Here is a 24363-nt window from a genome sequence, read left to right on the forward strand (position 1 = left end):
AAAAATGAACTGTAAACTCAGGTTTGGTGAGCTCTTCCAATTCAGATTCTAGTGATGAGTCAGTCATGAGAGCTATCAACACCTAAATTTGACACTTTTTCCCTCGGGAGAAGCATGAAATGGCATCATGTAGAGCAAGAATTTCATGGCTTCACAGGGGGACTTACTCATTGTGGTGGACTGGTAAGTTTTTCTTGATGCTGCTCAAAGTAATGGAAATAGAAAGAAAAAAAAAAGGAGATGAGAACAGAAGAGTTATAAGGAGAGTCAGAGATCACACATCATGCTACAGTCATCTACTGTACTCTGGGTGCAGGGGCCCTAACACCACGTGCATTCCAGGATGGCGGCCACAGTGTGTTTTGACTGGGAGCCCTGAGCTGGGCAGCTAATCTGAGAGTGGACGGCGCTGCAGTGGTGAAGGGCAAGATGCAGAGACTGCTGAGGCACGTCTGGTCATGCTTTCTTAGAAACACGGCAAACCATCCTCTAGGAATCAAGTCATTCACAGTTTAAGGAGGGATTTTTTTTTAATTCTTAAATAATGTGTAATGTTGGGCAACCTTTGCATGGACTAATCTCATCCTGTGGCCTTCTGAAGCATATGCAGTGGATGCAAATGTTTCCAGGAGTAAGAAGCCTGCAACACACCCCATCCTCAGGCACCAGGTGAGCTGCCAGATCAGATCTCCTGTGAAGAGTGTGGGAGCCTGGCTGAGGGGGCTGTAGCCTTAGGGAGCTCAATGACTCTCGGGGGTCCAGCTTAGTTCACAGCAAATAGTAATGAGAATGATCTTGCTCCTCAGGTTTAAAGAGCATATCTTTTTATTCATATTCAAATGAACGTTTGAAGGAATGTTATTGGGCAATGAAGTAGACATTAGGAAAAGGCCCATTACAGATAATGCAGGTAGTCTTCCTCATTGGCAATAAATTATTCATTTCAGCCTGATTGTTACAAGACAGACACTGACTAATGTTATTGTATCTGTAATACTGTAGGCTCTGAGTAAATTTCACATCTCTGGAATTCTACTTTTTTAAAAAATGAATAAGTTTAGCTAGATGAAAATGTAAGCTCATATGCAACTTGTTGGTTTTGCATTTAAAATGCCTGTGATATTGGAGAACTGTGGTCAAGATTCTGTATTGCCGTTGGACTTTCAGAGAGGTTCTCCTTCACAAGCAATTCCTTTTAGAGATGTCAAACAGGTAGATCATCACAGAATGTCAGAAATGAGTTGCTAATTTAATGAACAAAGAATGTTCTGAGGTCAGCGGAATAAAGTGTGCTGACATGTACTTGCTTATTTTCTTTTTCTTTTCTTCTCTTATTGGATATATGCATACGTACAGCTGATTCACGTTGTTGTACAGCAGAAAGTAACACAACATTGTACAACAACTATACTTCAAAATATAAATTAATTAAATTGTATGATCCCGCCAAAATTCACCTTTCAGTTTGGCTTTGATGATCCACATTAAATTCTCGAGGGCTCTACGTGATGAATTCTTCAGGCACAAGTGACACTTGCCTACAGGGCAGACACAAGCCACACAAACAACAGACAAACAGGCAAAGGATAGCTGGCTGTTTACAGAAACAACAGAACCAGAATCAATTTAAGGGATAAAACATACTGATCATTCCCAGTTTGGGATCTTTTTTTTTTTTTTTGGGGGGGGGGTGTAGCATCTACTAAGGGGGCAGGAACAGAGAAGGCAAAGCATGACAGTCAATCCAGTTCTGAAGACCTCTTTCTTCATCATTTTGACTCTAATGTAGCCACTTACTAGGGTCCTAGGGACTAAAAATCACTAGTAAGGAAAATACTACAATGGAAAAGAATTGTGAAAATGATGGGATCCACGTCCCATGCTCCAGGTAGAAGTTTGGGGACTTTTATATGAAACTCCTGCATGAAATCCCAAACTGCCAAACTCAGATGAGTCCTTGGAACTCCTTGAGTTCCTAGAAAACTCTTTTCACAGGAGCAAAAATGAAATCCCCTGACCCCAAACCATACACATTGCTGACATTACTCATTTTTGCCTCGTCCTTTACGTTCTCTTAGAAAAGTAACAGTTCAGAGGGTTCTAGGGGCTGAGCCTCGGCCAAAAGAGGACCAGCCATGGCCTCAGACTGACCAGACCATGGGCCTCCTTCCTGTCCATCCAGGTGAGGGGGTTATAGGCTGGCCGGACAGTGGAGGAAAACAGGAGGACACATCTTGATAGGAGGCTGCTATCCTTTTTCAGAACCCACATAATTAAACTATGTTTATGTACTTAAGGAAACCCTGTTCAACACACTCAGTTTTCCATAATTCCACCAGTCAATATTAAAGGAAGTCAACCTTGAATATTCATTGGAAGGACTGATGCCGAAGCTCCAATACTTTGGCCACCAGATGTGAAGAGCTGACTCATTGAAAAAGACCCTGAAGCTGGGAAAGATTGAAGGCAGGAGGAGAAAGGGATGACAGAGGGTGAGATGGTTGGTGGCATCACCGACTTGATGGACATGAGTTTGAGCAAGCTCCGGGAGTTGTTGATGGACAGGGAAGCCTGGTGTGCTGCAGTCCATGGGGTCGCAAAGAGTCAGACATGACTGGGCGACTGAACAATAACAAACCCCTAGCACAGCAGAATGTCCACAGTCTGACATTTCATGAACTATGCCTAATGAATTGCTGCTTTATCTTCTTTCCATGGACTCACTGTTTCCCTTGAGGAGCTCAGAGGAATTTCCACCTGTGGCGTCTGTGTTCCTCTGAAGGCAGCACTTTGCTCCCTCATCTATGCAACAAAGGTTTTCCAGGAGCTGAATCACAGGCTATTACGTGAAGCAGAGAGGAAAATCTGTATCAAGGCTCATTTAGACGAATGCCTGTAATGTTCCCAAGATGGAGCAGACCTAGGGATGTGTGTTGACCTGCTGTGGCTCTACACGCATGGCCAGGGCGAGACGGATCCCATCGGCTACTTGGAAACACTTTGTATTAGTATTTATTGATGGAAGACAGCAACAGGGGACGAACTGGTCGCAGAAATCACTGCCTTCGCCCTTTCCTTAAATGTTACTCTGGTTACTGGAAGATGGCAGAACCTTTCAGCCGAGTTCCTTCCTTCCCGAAACGAAAAGGAGAACTCTGTACTACACTTTCACTTATAGAGACTTACTGCCTGTCAGTGCAACAGAAAACTCACTCTCTGAATTTAGCCAGATTCTGGAAACAGTTCTAAAAATACCCCATCACCCTGGATACAAAAAACACATCACCATCACAAAGGAACTTCAGTCTGCACAGCTCCTCTGGACCAACTCACACGCCTGTCAAGATCACCCATGAAATGTCATAAATTACTACCCACGTGCATGCTAAGTCGATCAGTCATGCCTGACTCTTTGCAACCTCATGGATTATAGCCCACCAGGCTCCTCTGTCCATGGGATTCTCCAGGCAAGGATACTGGAGTGGGTTTCCATTTCCTATTCCAGGGAATCCTCCTGACCCAGGGATCGAACTTGTCTCTCTGATGTCTCCTGCACTGGCAGGCGGGTTCTTTACCATGAGCACCACGTAGGAAACCCAAATCACTACCTACTGTTTCGTAAAGTGCCATCAAACACTCCACATTTTTTCTCATTTTTCCCCACTCAGAGGCTGACTGTCATGGCAAGTACAGGTTGAGATTTTCAGTGAGAGGACGGGAGGGTCTGGCTGCGCTTGTGTGGGCTCACCTGTAGATGGCACTGTCCTCCTTGCTGAGGATGGACTTCAGATTGGTGAGCTCTTAAGAGCCAGCCGTGGAGGTAGCGCAGGGGCAGGATGCAGACCGGGAGGAAGGAGGTGGGGATGGAGATGCGTGTGAACAGCTCAGACACCCTGAACTGCTTCAGGCCAAGGTCCTCTAGCTTGTGAAACAGGGCAGGTTTCCCCTGTGGGCTCACTCACCCATATGTCCACTAAAATTCAGCTATTTCTCAGTGATTTCACACTGAACATTTTCAAGACAGAAGTCTCCATTTCCCCATGTTCCTGAAGCAGCTAAGCTGTTCTCGCCCCCTCCCCACTCCGGTCTTCCCTGGCACAACCGTCCACCTCGTGCAAAATGCTCAAGTCAGAATGCCCCCTCACCCCCACACTTTCCTGTCTCCACCATCCACGTTCCTTCACTTTCATTTCCTGAATCTGTGCTCTTGTTTCCTCTCTAGTGCCTCCTATTCTAGGTGAGGCTGCCATCCTCCATCTCAGGACCCCACCACCACCACCCCACTGCTGGCTGTGTCTACTATTCTGGCCCCCACACATCACTGTTTTCTCAGCCAGTCAAGGGTGCTTTAAAGACTTGTAGACATTTCACTGAGAATGAGATGCAAACCATCACCACCTAGGAGCCCTGCACCTCCAGGCGCCTGGCTGACCTCCAGCCTCCCTGCAGGCGAGACTTCATCCTATTCACTGCACTCACCAAACCCTGTCCTGCCACAAGCCCTTTGCATTTGCTGTTCTCTTTTCCTGGAATGTTCTTCCACCTCTCAGCTCTCAACTCAGTTTTCTAAAGACAAGCTCCTTCTTATTCTTCAGGAGTTTAAACGACATCTCCTGAGACTTCCCTGGTAGTCCAGTGGTTAAGACTCAGCATTTTTACTGCCGAAGGCATGGTAAATCTGTGCTGGTCAGGGAACTAAGATTACACATGCCAGGTGGTGCAGCCAAAAATTAAAAATGACACCTCCTCAGGAAAGCCTCCCTGAACCACTCCATCTCTAGCTATTGTGCCCCCACTGTTCATTATCTCGGCTTGTTTTTGTTTCCTTCACAGATGTGTCTGTTTGTAATTTATTTGACATAAAGTAGGCCTTTTGGTTTGTCTCCTGTCCTAGAATGTAAATTCCATAGGACTCAGACTCCGTCTGGCTTCTTGTTGATATTCAGGTGCACAAAAGTATCTGGCTCAGGCAAGGTGCTCAGTTCTATGCCTCCTTCTCTGGACACTCAGCTCTATGGCTCCTCCTCTGGACACTATGCCCAGTTCTGGTTCAATTTAGGAATTTAGGAAGGAATTTAGGAAGTTTAGAGGAACAGAGTAGAAAAGGCTATAGTCCTGTCTATTTCATGCACGAGAAAGAGCTCATCACTGCTAGTTTCCATGGCCAAGCAGTCCTTGAGAGTCCCTTGGACAGCAAGGGGATAAACCAGTCAATCTTAAAGGAAATCATTCCTGAATATTCACTGGATGGACTGATGCTGAAGCTGAAGCTTCAAATCTTAGGCCACCTGATGGGAAGCCCCAGCGTACTGAAAAAGACCTTGATGCCGGGAAAGATTGAGGGCAGGAGAAGGGGACGAGAGAAGATGAGATGGTTGGATGGCATCACCGATTCAATGGATATGAGTTTTAGCAAACTCTGGAAGATGGTGAAGGCAGGGAAGCCTGGCATACTATAGTCAGGGGGTCACAAACAGTTTGACACAACTTAGCAGCTGAACAACAACTGCTTAGAATCTCAGCACCAGCTCCATCAGGGAGGGAGGCTGATGCTCTGCGTTACAAGCCTCCAGTTAGGAAGGGAGAAAGTGTGACTGTGAGGAGCCAGACAGGTGAGCTTCACATGAAACAGACACTAGAAAAGCCAGAAGGCGCTGAGAATTCACTTTCCAGTCAATTCTTATTGAGTACCTATTATGTGCCAAAAGCTCAGGCCTAGGTCATGAGAACCCCAAACGACCGAGACCAGTGAGTTCTGTTCTGGAAGAACTTACAGCCAGTGATGACATCAGGTTTTACCAAAACTTCCTTCCCGGCAATGTGTTTGGAACAACATGCCCTCGTAACTTCACCTGGCGGGTCACTTTCCACCCTGCTGTCCAGCACAGTTGCTTACTTTTCTTTTTTCAGTCCAATCATGTTTTGCCACAAGCCTGGGAAGTTTTCAAATTGATATGTGTGTATAAAGATGAGCACCAGCATCATGCAGATAACCACTGACATCCAGAAATACTTCAGGATCTGCCTCCACCACTCAGTGCACCTGTGAGTCAGAAGGTGAACAACAAATGAGGAAAAAGCATGTTAGCGGAAAACTCACAAAAATACCTGCTCCATTCAATGAAGACAGGTGATTCCATTTACAGATGTCTGAAAGCAAAGTCAAGTTCATTTTTAGTTTTTGAGGCTGTGTTGCTCTTAGAGTTGGGACGATGTAGATTGGAATCTGAAGGCTTCCGTTGTGGCTCAGATGATAAAGAACCTGTCTGCCACTGCAGGAGATGCGGGTTTGATTAATCAGCTGGATCAGGAAGATCCCCTGGAGAAGGAAATGGCAACCCATTCCAGTATTCTTGCCTGGAGAATCCCCATGGAAAGAGGAGCATGGCGGGCTACAGTCATTAGGGTCATAGTCAGACACAACCAAAGCAACTTGGCGTGCACGCACATTGTGTTAGTTTCAGGTGTATAGCAAAGTGATTTGGATATATATATATATACACATATACTTTTCTTTGATAGGTTATTACAAAATCTGGGTATAGTTCCCTATGTTGTTCTGTAGGTCTTTGTTTATCTCTTTCATAGATAGCAGTGTGTATATGTTAACCTCAAGTTCCAATTTTATCCCTACTCTCACTTTCCTTTTAGGTTAATGATAAGTCTGTTCTCTATGTCTGCAGATCTGTTTCTGTTTTGGAAATAAGTTCATTTGTGCTGTATTTTAGATTCCACATGTAGCTGACATCCTATGGTATTTGTCTTTCTCTGTCTGATTTACTTAGTATAAAAATCTCTAGGTCCATCCATGTTGCTGCAAATGGCATTATTTCATTCTTTTTATGGTTGAGTAATATTACATTGCATAAATATACCACATCTTCATCCAGTCATCTGTCAATGGACATTTCTAAGGTCGAGAACAAGACAAGGATGCCACCCTAACCAATTTTCTGACTTTTTCAGAACATAATATTTCAAGTTAGTGAACAGGTGGAAGGGGCTCATTCTTCATTTTCTGATTCCTAGCCTGTATTTTTTGAATCTCATCAACCCCTTTACATGATGTGTTCACGAGGTCATAGTAACTCAGTGCCTCATCAAAGGGAGCTCAGGCATACCCCTGGACAGATGTGGGGATGGTAAATGGTGGACACAAGCACCCACCTGATATAGGGCCACATAGAAGAGGAAGAGCACCATGCAGATGATCTTGTACATCACGACTTTACCCTCGAAGCTGCTGAAGAAGAACATCCCCCTGCAGATGCAGATCCAGTACCTGATGAACAGGGCCGACAGCAGGCTCCCCAGCACCTTCATCACCTCCTGTTCATCCACTTCTTCCTCTTCCTCTCTCTGTTCCTGCTGCTCCTCCTTCGGCTCCTCTTCTTCCTCCTTCTCCTGAGCCTTGATGTCCACCTGCACATCCTATTCATCATCTTCAAGACAGAAGACCCTGCTTTTACAAGGAACCAGTCCATGGACCAGAACAACACCCTCTGACCTGTGATATATGGGTGCTACACAATTTAGGCATTACCATACAATTTAAATAATTTTAGACAGTTCTAATAAACAAGGCAAAATTTATAGAACTAATCATAGTCCACTTTCTTAATCTTCCTGAAACATAAAAGAAACACATTTTGTAATACTTTTATACAAGCTTTTCCTAACACCTATTTCACTTCCAATGTCCAATAGCTATGATTACTGCAGGATCAAGAGAAATAAACAGACAACAATAACAAACCGAAACGAACTATGACAATTCAGATTCTGACTACAATGTGCCTCACAGTTCAGTTCAGTTCAGTCGCTCAGTCATGTCCGACTCTTTGCGACCCCACGAATTACAGCATGCCAGGCCTCCCTGTCCATCACCAACTCCCAGAGTTCACTCAAACTCATGTCCATTGAGTCGGTGACATGATCCAACCATCTCATCATCTGTCGCCCCCTTCTCCTCCTGCCTTCAATCTTTCCCAGCATCAGGGTCTTTTCAAATGAGTCAGCTCTTCGCATCAGGTGGCCAAAGTATTGGAGTTTCAGCTTCAACATCAGTCCTTCCAATGAACACCCAGGACTGATTTCCTTTAGAATGGACTGGTTGGATCTCCTTGCAGTCCAAGGAACTCTCAAGAGTCTTCTCCAACACCACAGTTCAAAAGCATCAATTCTTCTGTGCTCAGCTTTCTTTATAGTCCAACTCTCACATCCATACATGACCACTGGAAAAACCATAGCTTTGACTAGACAGACCTTTTTTGGCCAAGTAATATCTCTGCTTTTTAATATGCTGTCTAGGTTGGTCATAACTTTCCTTCCAAGGAGTAAGTGTCTTTTAATTTCATGGCTGCATTCACCATCTGCAGTGATTTTGGAGCCCCCCAAAATACAGTCAGCCATTGTTTCCACTGTTTCCCCATCTATTTGCCATGAAGTGACGGGACAAGATGCCATGATCTTTCTTTTCTGAATGCTGAGCTTTAAGCCAACTTTTTCATTCTCCTCTTTCACTTTCATCAAGAGACTCTTTAGTTCTTCTTCCTAGTTCTTTCTGCCATAAGGGTGGTGTCATCTGCATATATGAGGTTATTGACATTTCTCCGAGCAATCCTGATTCCAGCTTGTGCTTCTTCCAGCCCTGCATTTCTCATGATGTACTCTGCATATAAATTAAATAAGCAGGGTGACAATATACAGCCTTGACAGACTCCTTTTCCGATTTGGAACCAGTCTGTTGTTAACATGTCCAGTTCTAACTGTTGTTTGCTGACCTGCATACAGATTTCTCAAGAGGCTGGTCAGGTGGTCTGGTATCTCTTTCAGAATTTTCTACAGTTTATAGTGATCCACACAGTCAAAGGCTTTGGCATAGTCACTAAAGCAGAAATAGATGTTTTTTCTGGAACTCTCTTGCTTTTTAGATGAGCCAGTGGATGTTGGCAATTTGACCTCTGGTTCCTCTGCCTTTTCTAAAACCAGCTTGAACATCAGGAAGTTCACGGTTCACGTATTGCTGAAGCCTGACTTGGAGAATTTTGAGCATTACTTTACTAGCGTGTGATATGAGTGCAAATTACTTTGCCAACAAAGGTCTGTCTAGTCAAGGCTATGGTTTTTCCACTGGTCATGTATGGATGTGAGAGTTGGAATGTGAAGAAAGCTGAGCGCCGAAGAATTGATGCTTTTGAAATGTGGTGTTGGAGGAGACTCTTGAGAGTCCCTTGGACTGCAAGGAGATCCAACCAGTCCATTCTAAAGGCGATCAGCCCTGGGTGTTCTTTGGAAGGAATGATGCTAAAGCTGAAACTCCAAAACTTTGGCCACCTCATGCAAAGAGTTGGCTCATTGGAAAAGACTCTGATGCTGGGAGGGATTGGGGTAGGAGGAGAAGGGGACGACCGAGGATGAGATGGCTGGATGGCATCACTGACTCGATGACGTAAGTTTGAGTGAACTCCGGGAGTTGGTGATGGACAGGGAGGCCTGGCGTGCTGTGATTCATGGGGTCACAAAGAATCGGACATGACTGAGCGACTGAACTGAACTGAAACTGAAGCAGTTATTAGGAAGGTGAGTGCAATTTTCCATCAATATTAATGCATAAATTAACAATAATAGGAACTTCAGGTTTATTGTCAGACACACACAAGTGAGAAGACAGTGAGGGAGCATCTTTAAAGTAGCGAAATAAAAGCTGTTACCCTAGAATTCTACACCCAGCAAAACTATCTATCACCAGAAGGTTTGCACTACAAAAAATGTGAAAAATTATTTGATGCAGAAGAAAAACAATAATAAATGGAAATGTGGACATGTGGACTGAAAAGGAAAAAAGATGGTACAAATTCTCTGAATAAATTAAATAGTTATTCTCTGCAATAAATTAAATAACATCATTACTGAATCTACAAATATTCAAAAAAATAAACTAAACATTATTAACAACTTTATGCTAATAAATTTGACATATTACATGCAAAGGCAAATTCCTTGAAAGACACAAATTACTAAAACTCATTCAAGAAGAAATAATCTGAGAATCTTATAATTATTAGAGAAATTGAATCTGTGCTTAAATACGTTCCCATAAAAAAAAATTTAAGACTCACATAGTTTCATGAGTGAGTGCTTTTTAAGGGAAAATTTAAAAATAATGAAAAAAAAATCGACATCAACTCTTCTGTCATACAAATTCAATCCCAGTAGGCTTTGCTATAGACATCGACAGACTGATATAAAATTCATACGGAAACATAAAGGGCTTAGAATAGCTTAAAACAACTTCAAATTAAAATTTAAAAAAAGAAAAAAAGAAAGTCTGACACTGCTTAAATTCAAGACATTATTAAGCTACAAGTAATTAAGACAGTCACATAAAGATGAGGAGAAGGCAATGGCAACCCACTCCAGTACTCTTGCCTGGAAAATCCCACGGATGGAGGAGCCTGGTAAGCTGCAGTCCATGGGGTCACTAAGAGTCGGACACGAGTGAGCGACTTCACTTTCACTTTTCCCTTTCATGCTTTGGAGAAGGAAATAGCAACCCATTCCAGTGTTCTTGCCTGGAGAATCCCAGGGATGGGGGAGCCTGGTGGGCTGCCATCTATGGGGACTCACAGAGTCAGACAAGACTGAAGTGACTTAGCAGCAGCAGCAGCACATAAAGATGAAGAGACAAATTGTACAGAATAATCTATATGTAAACCCAACCACATAATCACGGTCACGATTTTCAACAAATGCAAAAGAGAACACAGTCATTTCAATAAATGATTCTGTACTACTTAACATCAAAGGCGAAACAAAATCTGAGAAGAAGATATAGAGGAAATTCACGTCTGTGAATTTGGGCTTGGCAAATATTTCTTAACTACCACACCAAAAGCATGATTCACAGAACAGCTATGAAGTATATTTCATCAAAACTAAAAACTCTGCTCTTGCAAAGACAGTAGTAAAAGGATGATAACCCACAGACTGGAGAAATATTTGCAGAAACATATACCTGGTAAATGATTTGTGTCCTGGTTTTCTAAACAAATGTCAGAACTCAACTGTAAGAAAACAAAGTTAATATGATTTCTAAAAATGGGTAAAAAGTGAAAGATTTATACAATCTCAAAAGAGTGTGATGAAGAGAAAGTAGCATTGACATACAGTCCATAAGGCTGCAAGGAGTTGGACATGACTGAAGCGACTTAGCATGCACGCATGTGTAAAATAGATAGCTGGTGAGAAGTCCCTATGATACTGTATGCTTGGGGCTGGTGCACTGAGACGACCCAGAGGGATGGTACGGGGAGGGAGGAGGGAGGGGGGTTCAGGATGGGCAACACGTGTATACCTGTGGCGGATTCATGTTGATGTATGGCAAAACCAATACAATATTCTAAAGTAATTAGCCTCCAATTAAAATAAATAAATTTATATTAAAAAAAAAAACCCACAAGGGACCCAGCTTGGCACTCTGTGATGACCTAGAGGGGTGGAATGGGGGTAGGGGAGGGAAGCTCAAGAGGGAGGTGATATATGTATAATTATGGCTGATTCTCACTGTCGTACAGCAGAAGTCAACACAACATTGTAAAGAAATTTCCCCTGAATTAAAAATAAATTTTAAAAAACAAATAAAACTGGGTAAAATATTTTAACAGACACTTCATCAGAAAGATATATGAATGTATGTAAAATCAGCTCATGAAAAAGATCCTCAGCCTCATTAGACATTAGGGAAATGCATTAATTTAAAACCTCAATGAATTGCCTCTACACAACAATCAGAATGCCCCAATTTAAAAAGATTGACTATACTAAGAAAGGATGAAAAAGAAATGAACTCTCACAGTGCAAAATGAGACCTGCCTCCTGCCCCCATGCAGGATAATAATAATATAATAATAACAACAATAATAGCAACAATAACATTAAAAATTACATACTAACTGATTTCATTTATAGAAAGTCCTAGAAAATGTATTCTAATCAAGTTAGGGAGAGCCATCAGAGGTTACCTGGGGATGGGATGAAGGAGGATGAAGACAGGAGAGAGATTACAAAAGGGATGGAGCCCTTGGGACAGATGGGTATATTCATTCCCTTAATTATGGTGATAGTTTCACAGGTATGATTATGTCAAAAATGATCAAACTGTAAGCTTTAAATTACGCAGTTTATTTCATATCAATTATACATTAAGAAAGCTGTTAAGAAAAACAATTATACTACTTCCACCAAAAATGAGTAACTAGCAAGTTTATGAAAACCATTGTTAAGTTTTCTCAGGAAAAGTAGATTCTTGAGAGAAACTCTGAAGAGAAAAATCAAAGCCTCTCGGTTCACAATTCCAGAGCTAATTTCTTACTTCTGGGTCAGTTTGTTTAGAACTAAAATGAACATATTGCTATATTTAAAATGGATAACTAAGAGGGACCTACAGTACAGAACATGAACTCTGCTCAATGTTACGTGGCAGCCTGGATTGGAGGGGGTTTGGGTAAGAATGGATACATGTATGTGTATGGCTGATTTCCTCAGCTGTTCACCCGAAACTACCACAACATTGTTAATCAGCTATACTCCAACACAAAATAAAAAGTTTAAAGTTTGGGAAAAGAAAAAAGAAAAAAAATTAAGACAGCAACAGCCACAGTTACTGCATAAATAACATTCTGAACTTCAGAATGCCAAGCACTTATGAGGCAACATCCTTCTGTATATTTATCCTCAAAATACCTTACAAGTCAGCCAAGTTGGCTTATCTACAGTCTAAAAAATTAATGAGGTGTTACTGCATTGAATTAAAATCCAGTCCATGAATGAGAATCTTAGCTCTAATAAACAAGATGGTCACACTTTCCAACAAAACGTGCGATAGCAAAATAATTGTTTTGTTCCAAAATGCCCTTTCTCAAAAGATCGCTTTAATTTTTCATCAGCTGTTATCTTAACTTGAAGGATTAGTCCATCTTCCCACCACGAGAAATTTTACCATCATTAATTTGCTATTAATTTTTAAAGTTGAAAGCACTTAAATGTACCATCCGGGCATAGTTTGTAATATGTTCATTAATACTACTCATTTGGAGAAAACGTAGGAAAAAAATAACTGCCAACTCTGCCTAATCTCTATTCCTCTTCATATTTTGAAAGATTAAATGCAAAACGAGTCATCTTTTCATCTGGCAAGGTTCAGTGGCCCACACTTTTTATCTTCGAGAGCAGGGACAGAACTTGGGCAGAAAGGTCCTGACTTGAGGTGACCCATGCAGGTGAGCTGCTCTGTGGAAACGATGGCTCCAGAGCAAGACTGCCCTCCAGGTCAAATAGGGCACCAGATCACAGGACAGGGTGGGTCTTCCTGGACACTGGAAGAAGACCCTTCCTGAGAGGCATGCTCAAGAGCAAAAGCAAGACACAGCTGGTCAAGACTGCACTTCCAGAAGCCCAGGCTAGGAGGTTTCGGGTTCAGGTTGGACAGATGTCCAGTGCAGAGGCTTGTCTGCCTGGCCAGGGGCAGTGGCTGCTTTATACATGATGCCAGGTGTCATCTGGGTGGCATGGTGACACCCCACCCAGGGACCCCTTTTCCCAGGGATCTTGAGTCAACACCACACCCACTCGTGGCCCCAGGTGACCATCAGGTTGTGGAGATTCCCCGAATGCACTTGGGGGTCAAGTATTTACATTCTATTGATTTTCCATTTATCTGTGGAAAATCAATTTGTTTCTCTTGGTTCCCGGTTTTTGCCTTTTAGATGAGCACAAATGAAGTGGGTCTGAGATTGGTCACTTAATCCAAAAAGAAACAAGAGTTTGGTTGCTGTTATGTCACCTACCTACTGGACAAACTAAACCATTGGCTACCTGGTGGTGACACCCTTAACAAAAAGGGGAAGTGTTAACCACAGGTCCGTTTACATTCCTCAGCCTGAAAATGACCTGCTTGACATTAATTTTCCTCACACTGGACTGCTTTCAGATGAAGTTCTCACCAAGCTGCCTCCATTAAGAACAATTTCATCTTTCTGTGCTATTTCTGTGCTAGGCTCAGATGGCTCTGATGAGGGGGCAGCACCGTGGCTGTCCCAGGTGAGGCTGCAAACTCACTAGAACAAGCCACATTAGACAACCACCTGCAAAGCTAACAGCACCAGACACAACACAAGAGTGACTGCATTATATCACTTTCTAGGAGCCCACTGGCTTCTCCAAACTAGAAGAAAAAGACACAGCACCGGGGCCATTATTACTCTTGACATATTACTGACATTTTAATGACTAGTATAAGAATAGGATAAATATAATAAATAATATTGTACTTTTCATGTTTTTTTTTTCATTTTTGTCATTTGTTACAGAATGGTTAAATATTGTTGAAGTTTGAGGCTTTGGCTTTTCTTTCTTGTATGGTTTTTAACACTGGAATAAACATGCTTTTCCTTCACTAAACAAAATGCATTTTCTTATTGTGATTTGTTGAAACAGGACATAGAAAGGGTGACTTGGGACAAGTTGTGTATTTATTTAATAGAGAATGCTGCCTCTACAGGGAATGGTCTGAAAATCTCTCCCATTCCTTCCCACAATTCTTGTTCATTTTCAAATTGCAGGATCTAAGGTGAAAAAAAAGAAGCAAAACAACAAAATGAATTTGAGCAAAGAAGTCCAACCCTTGCAGTGTAGAGGAAGTGACTGTGACTGTCGCAGAGAAAGTGCAGCGGTTGGAATGACAGTCGGTCAGAGATGATGAGACGCGACTTTGGGGGCTATTCAGGCAACCCCATATGAGTGTTCACTGCGCACAAATGTTCATAACACACCAAGAATAAAACCTACAGGTTCCATCATTCTCTCTGTCATGATTACGAAAACAGTAGACACTGATTCCCCTGCCAAGCCCTCCACCTGGCCCACGTCAGAATGTTCGCTGGGATTGTCCAGATAATTTTGGTGAGAAAACAAGGACCGCCCCCCTGCCTCGCCTTTGTCCAGGACTGCTTTTACATAAGTTCACCTCAGAATTACCTGCATTGTCAGCTTTGCAAGGAAACAGTCAACAGTGAGGTGACACTATTAACATTGGATTTTGGAAAGTCACCAGCGAGTAGATGTTTGTTTATTGCATTCAACACATTTCAGCTCATGTTCAAGGACACCACAGAGCAAGTCAGGTCCGCCTACTTCGGCCTCATCCTCCACTCAGAGCATATTCCACACTTTTGGTGCAGAAAACCCACAGGACACAAACTGGCTGGGACTGGTGGCTTTATCACAGAGAGGAACCCAGGTGAGGACTCTGAACCCTGACCCTTGCCTCCTGGCCTTCAAAGTGTAAGGTGTTTGTTGTCTACAGAAATTCCCAAGGAAACACAGAACCTTTGGAAAGTCGCATACTTGGGATTAACTGAGCCAAATTTTGTTTAGTCTGCCATTTTCCTTAGGGAGACCAGCCAGAATATGTTGGAACTGGGCTCTATTCCATTAAACAAACTGTGCTGAGTGGTATGTTATCTGTCTTTTGCAAGTTATGTGGATTAGCTTTAAAGCTTTATTTTGCTGGATCAACTTCACAAGAGGGGGCACTGAAATTTACGGTTTATAACCATGTGAACCATATACCCCAGTGTCTCATATCCTACTATCATTCTGCCTTAACCTTTCCATGTGTTATTTGCTCCAGTAATGTCCTACTGTTTGTGGCCCTATGGACTTAGTAGCCCGCCAGGCTCCTCTGTCCCTGGGATTCTCCAGGCAAGAATACTGAAGTGGGTAGCCATTTCCTTCTCCAACGGATCTTCCCAACCCAGGGACTGAACCCTGGTCTCCTACAATGCAGGCAGATTCACCATTTGAGCCACGAGGGAAGCCAAACCTTCCCATAGGTAAGCTCATAACAATCAGAAAACAGCCCTGATCTTTGTTTTGGAGAATTTGGACAGTTCTGTGCACAAACAGGGGGGAATCACTAACTTTTCTCTGGGCAACCCTCCTCCCTGCCCCTTCTCTGAGACATAAAAACTGCATTTCTAGGGGAATAAAATGTTTATGATGAGGATGGGCAACCTGGGTTGAACACAACTGAGCAACTTTCACACAAAGGTAGATTTGGCCCTGGGGCTGTAGTCTGTGGGCCTACAGTAGCTGAAGCAAAACGTTTGCAAGTTAGAAAAGAAAGAGACTGAGTTCTAATATTCAAGACATTCCCTAGCAGGCATCCTTCTGGTTCCGTGATGTCTGAGGGTCAGTCCCATTCACAGGGAACAAACAAAGCAGGTGTTGATTCAGCCTGACCAGGTCGTAAACACTGGCGCCCACAGTTGTCCTTCACATGGCTGCCTTCCCCGGAGAGGACCCACCACACACATTCACTTCCTCTAATTTCACCATTTCGAAGAAGAAATCAGGCCAAAATGCAGAACTCAGTTGTAAATATACACTGAATTCTTAATGTCATGAGGTAGTTGTCTTGTTGCAATGTTCTATGAGAGGGAGGAAAAAAGAAAGCTATTCAGGTAGAAATGTATTAAAATACACAGGACGTTGTATAAGCACACTGAAAATTTCCAGATAAAGTCTGAAAGGCCGAACTATGGAAAAAAGGCCATACTGGATAACTCAAGTTCAAGCACCCAAAGAAAAAGGATTTCCTAGCACATTCTCACAGCCCTGCGTGGGCAGGTTTGGCAGACAGCAGGCCAGTGCAAACATCCAAGGTGAAGATGAAGAATTCTCTTCATGGAATCAATTGATTAACCAGCCCCACTCCGAGAGAGGAAGGCATTTCCAAGCGCATGAGCTCTGAGGCCTCTCATTAAGTGGCCAATGCCTTTGCATGAAGTCAAAGGCAGGCTTCAGCCAACAGATTCAAAGGCAGGGGTCAGAAAGCCTCCCTGCCCTCTGCAGAGCTCCCCACTCTCCTCTACCATAAGCCTCCTCCTTCCTCCTGGAGACCATAAGCCTCCTCCTTCCTCCTGGAGGCAGGACAGCCCTCAGAGGCTGAATGAGGCCAGGAGCATCAGAACATGTATGGTATTTATTCATACTGGGAAAACTTTTCATGTAAAAGTGAAACCTCTGAGTTAGGGCTTTGGGCCAGTTCTGTAAACTACCTGTAGGACTAAGGGAAGAGGGTTACCACTATGTTTTGCTGTTTTTACTTTTTTTTTTTTTTTAACCATGTTATAACTTCTGCCCTTTGGAACCTAATGGTCCAAGGTTTTTGGATGGTCTCTGTTTCTTTTCCCAGGCCTGAGAAGGTGAGGTGGAGCGTGGTTCATCCACTGTCACATCGTCTTTCTGCACAGATGCCCTGCCCAGGCCCAGAGCTCTGGGTCTCCACATGGCACTTGGGGAGGGGCTATCAGTGGTCAGTCTCCAGGGTGCCAACAGTCAGGGACCAGCCTTTCTGCTCACTGCTCCCCTGTGTGGAAACCCTGCCAAGTCCAGAGGAAAATGTGCAGAAAGAGGGAATAACTTAGATATTCACCAGACGTGGCTCCTGACTGGAGACTCTAGCCCTTGCCACCCCCGGTTCTGACGTGTCATACATTTGTCAGACTACTCAGTGCCCCAGCTTCCATCCTCAGAGATTGCACTGCAGCCCAGGTGTAGCAGAGGGCAGCCATTTGGGAATAAAAGCCTCAGTCATTTTTAAGATGATTCAAAATATAAGAAGGTTTGCTGTCCATACGTTAACTTTCAACCAAGCAGCAACCTTGGGGATTTGGGTCAGAAAGGATATGGAAGGCAAAAAATATAAAATAAGTAATACACACTGAAAATCTGCTCTGCAAAGCAAGCTGTCAAAATCCAGACAAAACATTTTTTTAAAGCAATTGTGAGCATTTCTGAGAACTTCAGTTGTCTTAGTTCATCATTCGGAGGAGGAAAGCCCCTTCTACATGTTGCTCCCCAAATTCTTCACCTTCCAGAGAGGAGGCTTTGTCAGATGAGAGCCCTTTGCAACACGTCACCCTAGGGGATATATTGTGACATCCTACATTAACCAGAGGCCTCCAGAAGGCAGGAGTGAAGTGTCACAGCCTTGGGACACTCCTGAATGTTGGCACAGCACTTGGCACGTCCCACTCAACGTCACCCAAAGGATGTGACAAGGCATGAAAACTGCAGGAGAAGAGCTGCTCCCAGAGCAGTGATCCCAGTGTCCATGGGTGTGCACAGCCGACCAGAAGACCTTGTAGGGCTCATTGACCACTAGGCCCGTTTGCGGAATTCTACACCAAGGGACCTGCAAATGGTAATGAGTGAGGAAACCACCAGGTGATTGAGTCCATTCCCCTGGAGGCCGGCTGATCTCAGGGGGCATTCTTTTGGTTATTAGCCTCCTGGACCTCCTGCACCAAGTTCTCCCACAGTCACTCATTCTTCCACCTGTTAGCTTCCTGCATAGAGCCCTCCCACAGTCCCTCCAGGAAAACAATAAATGTGACTTGCAAACAAGGCCTACCTTCTACCCCACAGGACTCTGCCCTGTCCTTCCCTTTCACCTCTCTTTCCAGGAAGCCCAGTTTGGTTCCAAACTGATTGAGCATCAGCCATGAACAGTCACTGTCTCCAGCTTCACAATGGTGTAGACTCAGAGCCTCAGTCTGGGGTGTCTACACACTCCGGGGAGTGGTCCACGTACACACTAAAGACCATCCATGTGTCTCATCGAGCTGTGTTCACATCTGCTCTTGGCAGGCATGAGCTGTCCAGCTTTGCTGGCTGAGAGTCTTCCTGTCCCACTGGTCCAGCAGGAAAGACAGTTTGTATTGTTACCATCTTGTTCCCTTGGGGAACATGCACAGGTGACCATGACTAACTGCCTCGTGACCTGGTATGTTTATCTCCCCAGCCCTGTGCTTACCTCTCTGGCTGCAGGGTTGTGGGGCAGCCATCAGCCAGCCCTGATGCTCTTTGTTCTCTGCACTCTTGAGTCCTGGGCACTAAGTCATCCACACAGGGGGCTCCAGGGAGAGACACAGACTGTCCTCAACTTCTCTCCTCAGAAAGAGCCCAGTACACTGTGGGAAACCAGCCTTTTTGTTAATTTTTCATCCAATGATTCCCATGGTATTTTTTCACCTATCTAGGAAACTAGCAAGAAGACAATGAAATTTCTCTCTGCAGATGGTTACGTGCCTGTCTGTCCCTTTGGCTCAGGCCTGAGATGTGAGGTTTAGACCTTCATTGGTCATTGAAGCTGTAACAGACACAGTCACCTCAGGGGCTCCTTGCCCCAAGACCTTGCTGTGTGCACCTTGGCACTTGCAATCACTTTATTTATTTCTCTTATCACCTGATTCTCTCTCTCACAAACACAAGCACACGAATGTAAGGGTCCTGTTTGCCCTGCTTGTGATCACTTTATTTCTGATGCATAAAAGAATGCTTAGCAGGTAGTTAGCATGCAACAAGTGTTGCTTGAATGAATGCACAGATGAAGGAATGCTACAGGTGAACTCAAGAAGTCATATGTTAATTTACAGTGGTTGACACAGGGTGAAAGACTGAGGGGAACAGAACATTAGCACATGACAGTGAAGTGTCTCTGCAGAGTTCAACTTCTTGAGCTCAAAAAGCTACCTAGTGTTAGCCTACTGGCCTGCATCCACACCCCAACATCTGCCGTGAAACAGAGAAGCCAAATTAACAAATCCTCTATCCCATCACTTTCAAGTTCATTCATCTTTTCCTTCCTTCCTTCCTCCTTAACTTCCTTTCTCTCTATTTCACACACCACACAGATCTCAAGATGTGTCCCTTTCAGTTTCGTAGATTACTTTTCTATTGAGCACATCTTCTTAGTATGAAGATCCTCCTCTAATGGTTTAGAAAGTGATTTTAAACTATCTTTCTTTTTCACTACATTACCTTTTTTTTTCATTTTAACCAGGACTTATATCATTTAGAAGATAAAATATGTCCAGAGATTTTAAAAATATCCTCAGAAATGAAATGGCAAATTGAATCCCCAGACTTAGTTCTAATAGACCCATTTATTAAGGAAAATCAACACATCTAGCTTCCATAGGTTACACATTTTTTGCATTAAAGCTTTAAGTCACTTGTCTAGGCTGCATACAGTGAGATGCATACATGCTAAAAGTAAAGAGCAATGAGTTTTGGCAAATGTTTGCATGGGTGAAACCATCACAACAAGACCCAAAATGTCCTTCATGTCCTTTTCAGCCAGTTCTCACCTTTAGAGAAATCTAAGAATCTCAAAGAACCCCAAAGGCAATAAAACAAACAAAAGTCACCCTGGGATACATCACAGCCAGACTACGGAAAGTCTAAGAGAAGAGAAAAAGCTTAAAAGAGCCAGAAATAAATAACACATTATGTAAAAGTGGATAATGACAAGATACATGACTGACATCATCCAAAAACTATGGAAGCCAGAAGAAGTTGGAATGACATATTCATGGTGCTGAAACAGAAAAGTTCTTCAACCAAAAATTCTGTACCTAGTGAAGCTGTCCTTCAAAAATGAAGGCAAGCATAAAAGCCATTTTAAGACAAAAATTGAGAGGATTTGCAGTCAACAGATTTTCTGTGTAAGGAAGGCAGAAAGAAGTTATTTAGGGAAGGAAAATCACACAAAAGGCAACTCAGATCTATAGAATCCCAAATTATGCAGAAATAGCAAATACAGGAGTGAATATAACCTCCCCTAGCCCTCCTCCCCAGCAGAGTTCCCCAGTCCCTGACTGCATTCAGAGGCACAGCTTCCTCCTCACCTGGCAGGTGTGGAATGTATTTAACAAGTGGCCGATACCTGCATATACAGAGGAACACGTAAACCCAGGTCTCCTGTTACCCACAGCTTTCCCAGCCACCACTGAGTAGGCATCATACTCCATGAATTTAGGAATGCTCCCTTCAGAAAAGGACTCCTAAAAAAAAAAGAAAAGAAAAGAAAAGGACTCCTTTCTCCACACCAGCTACAAAATGACCAAACTCGCTTTGCCTTCTGTGGCTGCAATGTGTTTCAGCCACAGGATGACCTGTGCTGGTCACTGAGTTGCTGTCCCTGCACTGGGATGGGCAGCCACACTAGGACACTGCTATCTAGCCAACTGAGAGATGTCACAGCAATTCTCAAACATAGGCCTGGGACTTCCTTGGTGGTGCAGTGGTTAAGACCCCAAGCTTCCATTGCAGGGGCACAGGTTCAATCCCTGATTAGGGAACTAAGATCCCAGATCACTCAAAATGTCGCCAAAAAGTAATAAAAAGAAAAAAAAAAAAAAACGCAGGCCTACCTCTTCAGGAGGTCATTCCACCAGTGACTACTCAACTCTTGCGATGCCCCCCTTCCTGGCTGCCTGCATGTTTCATGCCCGATGATGACCACTCCAGTCCTGGAACTGCCTGCCCATGCACATCTGTCTTTGCATACCTCCATCTCTCTCTGGTACACTGGCTTTTGACCTCTGGTAACTGAAACCTCTAGACCACTAGATAGCTCTGACTGTTGAGTTTCCACATTGCTTTTGTGATTCAGAGTTCCATCATTCACATAGCCCTTAATCATTCCCCATCCATTCTAACTCTTGATGGCTGCACACTTTATGCCAGCAATATATTGGTTGCCGTGGTGACAAAGGTAAACAACACAAGGTCCCTTCACTGGAAGCTTTCCTGTTTCCCAAGGGGTAAGGGGACAGCTGATTGATTTAAGTATCAGAGAGGGTGACAAGGTGTTCTAGAGGCTTAAAGTGAAAGTCGCTCAGTCGTGTCCAACTCTTTGTGACCCCATGGACTATACAGTCCATGGAATTCTCCTGGCAAGAATACTGGAGTGGGTAGCTTTTCCCTTCTCCAGGGGATCTTCCCAATCCAGGGATCAAACCCAGGTTTCCAGCGTTGCAGGCGGATTCTTTACCAGCTGAGCCATAAGGGAAGCCCTTAGTAACTAAAGTATGTGTTAAAACTAGTATATAACTAAATCAAATAAAACTATTTTAAAGAAATAATGTGAAGGGTTAAGCAAACTATTACCTATTTTAGACCTATGTAACTAAAATAACCTTAGGTGTACAATCACCTCTTTTAATGCAACACTGTACAAACCACATGCAAACACTATCTTAATCTACACACCTTCTCTGTATGAGTTTTCTTTCTTGACAAAATTGAGAACACAAAGCATTCCTTACAGTTGCTGCCAAATATGCTGAAGGTGTGCATATCTCCCCTTAACTGATGGACTTAAACTCGATCTACTGGTTTGCACCTTGGACTTCAATAGGTCAATCATTGCAGTAGATGTGATAGCTGAGGTTCTTCCAAAGTGGTTCAGCATCAGTGATAGCAAACTGGGCAGCATGCTCAATTTCTTTTCTCACTTCCACATCAATTTCCTTTAATTCTTCAACAATGCCAAGATTGCTGTTCACCATCCTGTCCTTGAGGAGCATGATAGGATCACTCTTACTTCTAACCTCCTGAATCTCTTCTCGGGTATGGTAACTCACTCCAGGATCACTCATGCTGTGTCCATGATAACAGTAAGTCTGCAGCTCCATCAGTATAGGCCCCTTTTCAGATCTACAATAGGCAGCTGCAAATTTTGTGGCCTTCTAAACACGCAGGCCATTCTGAAAGGAGATCAGCCCTGGGATCTCTTTGGAAGGAATGATTCTAAAGCTGAAACTCCAGTACTTTGGCCACCTCATGCGAAGAGTTGACTCATTGGAAAACACTCTGATGCTGGGAGGGATTGGGGGCAGGAGGAGAAGGGGACGACCGAGGATGAGATGGCTGGATGGCATCACCAACTCGATGGACGTGAGTCTGAGTGAACTCTGGGAGTTGGTAATGGACAGGGAGGCCTGGTGTGCTGTGATTCATGGGGTCACAGAGAGTCGGACACGACTGAGTGACTGAACTGAACTGAACTGAAACACGCAGGATATCCATTCCATCTACCCAGCCCAGGAATAAAGTCACCTCTCTTGTAGTAATCAGTGCTGGCTGCTGCTCTCTCCACAGATGTTCCCATCCCACACTGGTTATTCTCAAAGATGAAAATACAAGGCAATTTCCACAAAGCTACCATATTTTAAGCTTTGAAGATCTGACCCAGATTAGCAGCGTCATTGCCATACAAAGTCAAACAGACCTCATCTTTTCCATTATACTCACAGGTCAGAGCAATCCCAGATCCCAGGGGCACCTGAGCTCCCAAGATGCCATTGCCTCCATAGAAATTCTTGGCATACATATGCATCAATCCTCCTTTTCCTTTAGCACAACCACCTCTTCGTCCTGTAAGCTCTGAGAGAATCTCCTGGACAGAGAGTCCATGAGTAAAGGTAAAGCCATGAGCCTGGTACTCTGTGATCAGATGGTCTGTGGGGTTGATGCAGGCCTCCAGGCCTATACAACAAACTTCCTGACTATCACACAAGTGACAGAAACCACGAATAATTTTCTGTTTATACAGCTGATCTGCTTTTAACTCCATTCAGCGAACAGTCTGCAGCATCCTGTAGTATTTGAGTCCATCCTCCCTGGTAAACACTGTAGTGACAGGAGGGCCCTCTTCCAGTCAGTGAAGATCACATTTCTTTATTTCAAAAGTAGCATCATTTGCAAAATGATGGGATGCCACCAGCACTCTGCTTGCTGGCTTCTGGGCGACGCCCGACAACATGCGAGAGACAGTGGTGAGCATCTTCCTCATGGAGCACAGGCAGTGGCTGCAGCTGCAAACCCCCAACGGGCCTAACACTATGGCCCAGGTGAGTCCAAGTCTCCTTTTCTAGAGGCTTAAGGCTCGAACAAATGTGCAGTTTTTCACCAGTAATTAAAGATTATCAGATAAACCAGAGAAAGTCAAATACTGTATAGTATCACTTATACTTGGGGTCTGAGAAAATACAACAAACTAGTGAATATGACAAATAAGTAGCAGACTCACAGATACAGAGATCAAACTAGTGGTTAACACTGGGGAGAGGGAGGGGTAAAATAGGGATCAGGGGAAATAAAGTTATTAAGGGATTAAATGAAACTGTTATCAGACACAAGTCCATGTGCCCAACATACAGTGAGACCAAACCAAAACGCTGAAGTTTGGAGCAGAGAAAGATGTATTGCAGGGCTCTGCAAGAAGGCATAAATACATGCTAATTCTGTTATTTTGCAGTGTATTTATATTTATATACATTTAAATATCTCCTTTCCATTGCTACTGAATTCCTTATTACCACATATATTTGGACAATGTTTATTTTAAATATGTTAGTAATTGTGCTTTATGCTCATATATTAGAATTAGGATTCTACTTTAAGTAAAACTGAACACTTTGCAATGGGTGTTCCTATTTCTTTTCTGTC

General features: G+C 43.4%; 2 pseudogenes; both read right to left on the reverse strand.

Annotated features, from left to right (window-relative positions):
* Nucleotides 1-2429: 2429 nt before the first annotated feature.
* On the reverse strand, nucleotides 2430-14871 carry LOC138071681 (piezo-type mechanosensitive ion channel component 2-like; annotated as a pseudogene).
* Nucleotides 14872-22217: 7346 nt separating this feature from the next.
* On the reverse strand, nucleotides 22218-23707 carry LOC138071467 (pyruvate dehydrogenase E1 component subunit alpha, somatic form, mitochondrial-like; annotated as a pseudogene).
* Nucleotides 23708-24363: the final 656 nt, after the last annotated feature.

Source organism: Capricornis sumatraensis, chromosome X (assembly GCF_032405125.1).
Source record: "Capricornis sumatraensis isolate serow.1 chromosome X, serow.2, whole genome shotgun sequence".
In the NCBI taxonomy this organism is placed as follows: Eukaryota; Metazoa; Chordata; class Mammalia; order Artiodactyla; family Bovidae; genus Capricornis; species Capricornis sumatraensis.